Below are 6,344 nucleotides of genomic sequence, written 5' to 3' on the forward strand. Positions count from 1 at the left end.
GGTTCGATTCCGGTCAAGGGCATGTACCTTGGTTGCGGGCACATCCCCAGCAGGGGGTGTGCAGGAGGCAGCTGATCGGTGTTTCTCTTTCATCGATGTTTCTAACTCTCTATCCCTCTCCCTTCCTCTCTGTAAAAAATCAATAAAATATATTTTTTAAAAAAATTGGAAACCAACCAAAATGTCCGGAGACATTTTATTTTCCCCATTTGTTAATTATCTTTTAGCTTTATAGGTGTTTTTTCAGTATTATGTTGTGAAATTTCAAGCATACAGCAAAGTCGAAAGAATTTTACAGTGAACACCTCTATACCCATCCACTGGATTCTATCATTAACATTTTACCGTATTTGCTTTATTACATGTTTATGGTATTTTTTTACACTCTAGATATTTTTAAATGTTTATGAAGCCAGGTTTTATGTTTTCTTTTTTATGACTTCTGGGTTTTGTCTTGCTTAGAAAGCCTTTTCCCATTCTTGAGGTGATCATTTTTTTCTTTCTAATTGTTTTATGGTTTCTATTCAAGGATTTAAATTTTTTATCCATATAGAATTTAGTTGGTGTAAGAAGTGAAGTAGATACACAACTTTATATTCTTAAAGGTCAGAATTTTTCTGTGAAGGACCACATAGCAAATATTTTTGGCATTGTAGACCATATGCTCTTTGTCACAGCTACGCACCTGAAAGCAGCCACAGACAATATGTAAACTTTATGTAGGTGACTGGGTTTGGCCCAGTGGCTGTAGTTTGCCGATTCCTGGACCAGTTATCACGACTATTATTTATTGATTAATCCATCCCTCTCCCCCCGCCCCCGTTCATTTGAAATGCAACCTTTGGCTTATTCTAAATTTCCATATGTTGTGTTTGTACTGTGGACACGTTGGCATCACTGATCTGTTCATTTGTGTTTCAGTTGTCCCACCTTTACAATATGTTTTAATGTTTGATGGGGCTCCTCTCTCCCTGGTTAGTCTTTGTTTTAAACAGAATTTTCCTGACCCTGCTGAGTTGCTTCTTGGCCCTTGCTGTTAGAAGCAGTGCTTCAGTGAATAACGTTTCTGTGTGTATGCAAGCCTATCAGTCCATTAAATTCCCAGGAGAACCGGTAGTCAGAGAGTATATAGATTTTTAGTTTCGCCAGCTATTGCCAAAGTCCCCTCCATAGGGATTGTTCCACTTTCACTCCTACCAGCAATATTAGCACTTGGAGTGCGGGTGAATTTCCCGCCAAAATATAAGATGGCTCTGTCTTTTGGTTTTGTTCCATCCACCAAAAGGGTGGATTACAAACAAATATTTGGTAATACGCAGTTACAATCGGCCCGAGTTTACACGTTTCCCGCACTCCACCGCAAATCTATATGAACCGAGTTAAAGACGGCTCCCGCGGAGTACGCGCAATTCACGCGAGCCGACTTAACTCGTTTCCCGCACTCCAAGTGTTAGAATGCCTATTCTTCATACAGCCTCGCCAACAGTTTGCTGTCAGACATTTGGACTTTTGAAGATCTGTTAAGTTAAAAGCGTTCTATCCCAAACCTTCCTTATAAAAGAATTCCAAATAATTATATATATATACACACACACACACACACACACATATATATATACATATATATATATATATATATACACACACACACACACACACACACACACACACACACACACACACTCTTCACTCTAGGAGGTAGAACTTAATTCCCCTCCTCTTGAGGATGGGCTGGTCCTAGTGACTGTGACTCTCTTCTAAAGAGTAGAGAGTTGCCGAACCGGTTTGGCTCAGTGGATAGAGCGTTGGCCTGCGGACTCAGGGGTCCCAGGTTCAATTCCGGTCAAGGGCATGTGTCTTGGTTGCAGGCACATCCCCACTAGGGGGCGTGCAGGAGGCAGCTGATAGATCTCTCTCATCGATGTTTCTGGCTCTCTATCCCCCTCCCTTCTTCTCTGTAAAAAATCAGTTAAAAAAAAAATAAAGAGTAGAGAGTAGAAAGGGAAAAAGAGAAACTTTACAGCAGAGAAATCTGACAGATCCTACCACACAACCAGATGGTCAAGGTCAGCATCACCAGTGATAAGACATGTCGATATCATGTGCACCCTGGTACTATGTGATCAGAAGGGCAGCTCATATCTACTGTATTCTTCTCCCCAAAACACCATAATCTTCATCACTTAAAGTCTAATCACAAGAACACATCAGACAAACCCAAGTTGAGGTACATTCTACAAAATACCTAGCCAGTACTGTTCAAAACTGTCAAGATCGTAAAAACAACAACAGAAAGAAAAAAAAAAACAAGGAAAGACCAAGAAACTTTAACAGACCAGAGGGGGCCGTAATGACTAAATGCAATATGTAGCCTCGATTTGATCTTGGAACAGAACAGAAAGAGGATAGTAGTGGAAATACTGGTGAAATCCTAATATAGTGTACAGCTTAGTTAACTTCTGTTAACATTAGAGGAAGCTGGGTGAAGGGTGTACAAGAATTCTGTTATCTTTGAGCTTTCTGTAAATCTAAAATTATTTCAAAATAAGAAGTTTGACTTCATCAAGATTAGAAACTTTCATACATCAAAGGATACTATTCAGAAAAGTGAAAAGACAATCCACATAAAATGAAGAACATATTTCCAAGTCACATATCTGATAAGGGATTAACACCTAGAATATATAAAGAGCTCCTACAACAGCAACAGAAAACCCAATTCAAAAATAGACAACAGACGTGCATAGACATTTCTCCAAAGAATATATACAAACGACCAATAAGCACGTGAAAAGATGGAGAATGACAGGTGTTGGTGAGGATGTGGAGAAATTGGAACCTTTGTGTGTTTCTGATGGGAATGTAAACTGGTGCAGCCGCTGTGGAACACAGTTTGGCAGTTCTCAAAAAATTAAATAGAGAGTTAATGTGACCAGCAATTCCACTCTCTTTTTTATGACTGTGATCCAGCAATTCCACTCTCGGATATATACCAAAAGAATTGGAAGCAGGGACTCAGACAGATACTTGTACACCCGTGTTCATAGCAGCATTATTCACAATAACCCAAACAACCAGGAGGTGGAAACAATGCAGGTGTCCATCAACAGATGAAGGGATAAACAAAATGTGTATACCAGCCCTGGCCGGTGTGGCTTGATTGGTTGAAGCATTGTCCCGTACAACCAGAAGGTGGCAGGTTTAATTCCTGGTCAGGGCACATACCCAGGTTTGGGGTTCGATCCCCAGTCAGGCCACATACTAAAAGAAACGGACCAGTGTTTCTCACATCCATGTTTCTCTCTCTCCCTCCCCCCTCCTCTTTCTAAAATCAATTTGTAAAGATACATATCCTCGGGTGAGGGTTTTTTTTAAGCCTTACCTAAGGATCTCTTTCCATTGATCTTTAGAGAGAGTGTGGAAGGGAGGGAGGGAGAAGGGGGAGAGAGAGAAAGAGAGAGAAAAGCATCGTGAGAGACATATCTACTGGTTGCCTCCCACACTCACCCCGACTGGGCCGGGGACCAAGCCTGCAAACAAGGTACATGCCCTTGACTGGGAATCAAACCCACGACCCTTCAGTCTGCTGGCCAACACTCTAACCACTGAGCAACTGGTCAGGACTCAGTGGGGATTTTTTAAAAATTTAATGTGGTATATACCATACATACATACATATTCAGCCATAGAAAGGAATGAAATTCTGATACATTCTACAACTTGGATGAACCTTGAAAACATGCTAAGTGGAATAAGTCAAACACAAAGAGACGTATGTGATTCCACTTAAAAGAGGTACCTAGAATAGGCAAATTAATAATAGAAAGTAGAATAGAGGTTGTGCAGAGAGTTATTGTTCAATGAGCACGGAGTTTCTGTTTGGGATGATGAAGAGGTTCTGGAAATAGTGGTGAAGATTATCCATTGTTATCAGTATACTTTGTGCCGTTTAATTGAACACATAAAAATGATTAAAATTATACATTTTTCTGTATATATTACCACAATAGAAATGATTTAGAAATACACAAAAATAACATTTAAATGTTTATTTTTTAAATGGTGTATCCAATGTGATTTTAATTTTCATCTTTCATTATGACTGAGATGGGGCATCTTTTCAAATATAAATCGTTTATATTTCTTTACTGTGAATTCTGTACCTTTCCTTTTTCCTTTTCTTGTATCTTCCCCAGTTTATTATTTGTCTTCACTTGACTTTTGATGGTTTTTGTTTCTTTCCAAGCAGACATGTTTTATTTTCATGAAGTCGGATTTAGTTATCTTTTCTTCCATGGCGGTTGGATTTGTGTCATAGTTTTCCCCATTTCAAGCTTATCAAGGGATTTATCCCATGTTTTCTTCTACTTTTAATGTTTCATTTTTTCCATCTAAATCATTGACCCATTTCAGCCCGGCCAGAGTGACTCAGTTGGTTAAGCATTGTCCTGTGCACCAAAAGGTTGTGGGTCCGATCGCTGGTCAGAGCCTGTTTCTCTTTCACATCAATGTTTCTCTCTCTCCCCCTCTTCTCTCTAAGCGTGTTCTCGGATGAGGTTTAAAAAAATCAGTCAATTGTTGACCCACTTTATTTTTTAAAGATCTTTTAAACATATATAGATAGATATAGATATAGATATAGATATAGATATAGATATATAGGTATATTGATTTCAGAGAGGAAGGGGAGAGAGATAGAAACATCAATGGTGAGACAGACTCATTGATCGGCTGCCTCCTGCACACCCCTACTGGGGATCACGCCTGCAACCCGGGCATGTGCCCTTGACTGGAATTGAACCTGGGATCTTTCAGTCCACAGGCCACCGCTCTATCCACTGAGCCACACCAGCTAGAGCAATTACCGACCCATTTTAAATGTATCCTGGTTTATATGAGTGAAGTGTAGTCAGTCATAAGATCTTGCACGTGTCCATTAGTTAATCTTCTTGATGCAGTTATACTTGGGATCTTCCTGTTTTCTAAACAGTGGCACCCTGAATACAGGCAAGGTATTTATTTCTGCATATTATATCCTCGTATCATTGACAAGTACTGCTGATTTTACCTTCTCCTTTCCAACTTTTAATCTCTTTTCTTCATTCCTTTGTTTAGTTGTTTTAGCTAGTATCTTAGAACAACGTTACTAATAGACATGCTAGTGTTATTCCTGACCGGGATTGAGCTCCTGCTAGTGGTAGTGTATATGGTGTCTGTTTTTCCTTGTTTATTTGTTTTTTTAATATATTTTTATTGATTTCAGAGAGGGAGAGAGAGAGAGAGAAACATCAATGATGAGAATCATTGATCGGCTGCCTCCTGCACACCCCCTACTGGGGATTGAGCCTGCAACCCGGGCATGTGCCCTTGACCAGAATCGAACCTGGAACCCTTCAGTCCACAGGCTGATGCTCTATCCTCTGAGCCAAACCAGCTAGGGCTGTATTTCCTTGTTTTAAGTAAACATGTATTCATTGCTTTTAGAATACTTTTTAAATCATTAGTTTATCAAAAAAAATAAAATATTGGGCACCTACTGAGTACTAGGCACTAAGCTAAGCTTTGGAGACTAGGGCAGTAAACCAAATGGGTATGATTCTTTCATTTCCCAGAACTCAATCTAGTTTACTTTTTCATTTCTTTTTTCTTTCTTTCTTTCTTTTTCTTTTTTTTTTTTTTGAGGAGGGGCACTTAAAAAAAAATTTATTTTTATTGATTTCAGAGAGAAAGGGAGAGGGAGAGAGAGACAGAAACATCAATGATGAGAATCATTGATTGGCTGCCTCCTGCACACCCCCCACTAGGGATTGAGCCTGCAACCCAGGCATGTGCCCTGACGGGGAATTGAACCGTGACCTCCTGGTTTGTGGGTTGACATCAACCACTGAGTTACACCGGCTGGGCCAGTCTAATACTTTTTCTTTAAGTCATCGAAGAAATGCACATTAAGTCAACTTTGCAATAATGACTTTACAGTTATTGCAGAGGAAGTTTAAACGAAACAGCTGCTAGTGCTGGCAAGGTGACTGAGACAGGCAGGGCGCAAAATGCACAGAGGCAGAGATAGAGAGGGAGGCTGGCAGGAGCCTTCGCCTGCAGGCCCCTGCAGACCTTGTAGGGCCTTGGTGAGCATTTTGGTGTTTTATCCTGAGAGTAAGAGGGAGACACTGCAGGGAGTGATAGGACTGGGCTCAGTTGGCTTTGCCTTGTAGAGCACTCACTCACGTTTGGGGTGTAGAGAGTGAAGTGAGCTGGAGTCCTGGGTGGAGGTCAGGCGTCCACACCCGCAGCCCAGGGGAGGAAGACAGCATAGAATGGAGAGGCGAGGGAGGAAGGAGAGGAGT

General features: G+C 40.6%; 1 protein-coding gene across 1 annotated transcript in view; it reads left to right on the plus strand.

The window, feature by feature from the left end:
• The window catches only part of RBM10 (RNA binding motif protein 10), a 29,229-nt gene that overhangs the window by 9,014 nt on the left and 13,871 nt on the right, over window positions 1-6,344 (plus strand).

The sequence above is a fragment of the Myotis lucifugus genome, unplaced genomic scaffold, assembly GCF_000147115.1.
Source record: "Myotis lucifugus unplaced genomic scaffold, Myoluc2.0 scaffold_196, whole genome shotgun sequence".
Taxonomy (NCBI): domain Eukaryota; kingdom Metazoa; phylum Chordata; class Mammalia; order Chiroptera; family Vespertilionidae; genus Myotis; species Myotis lucifugus.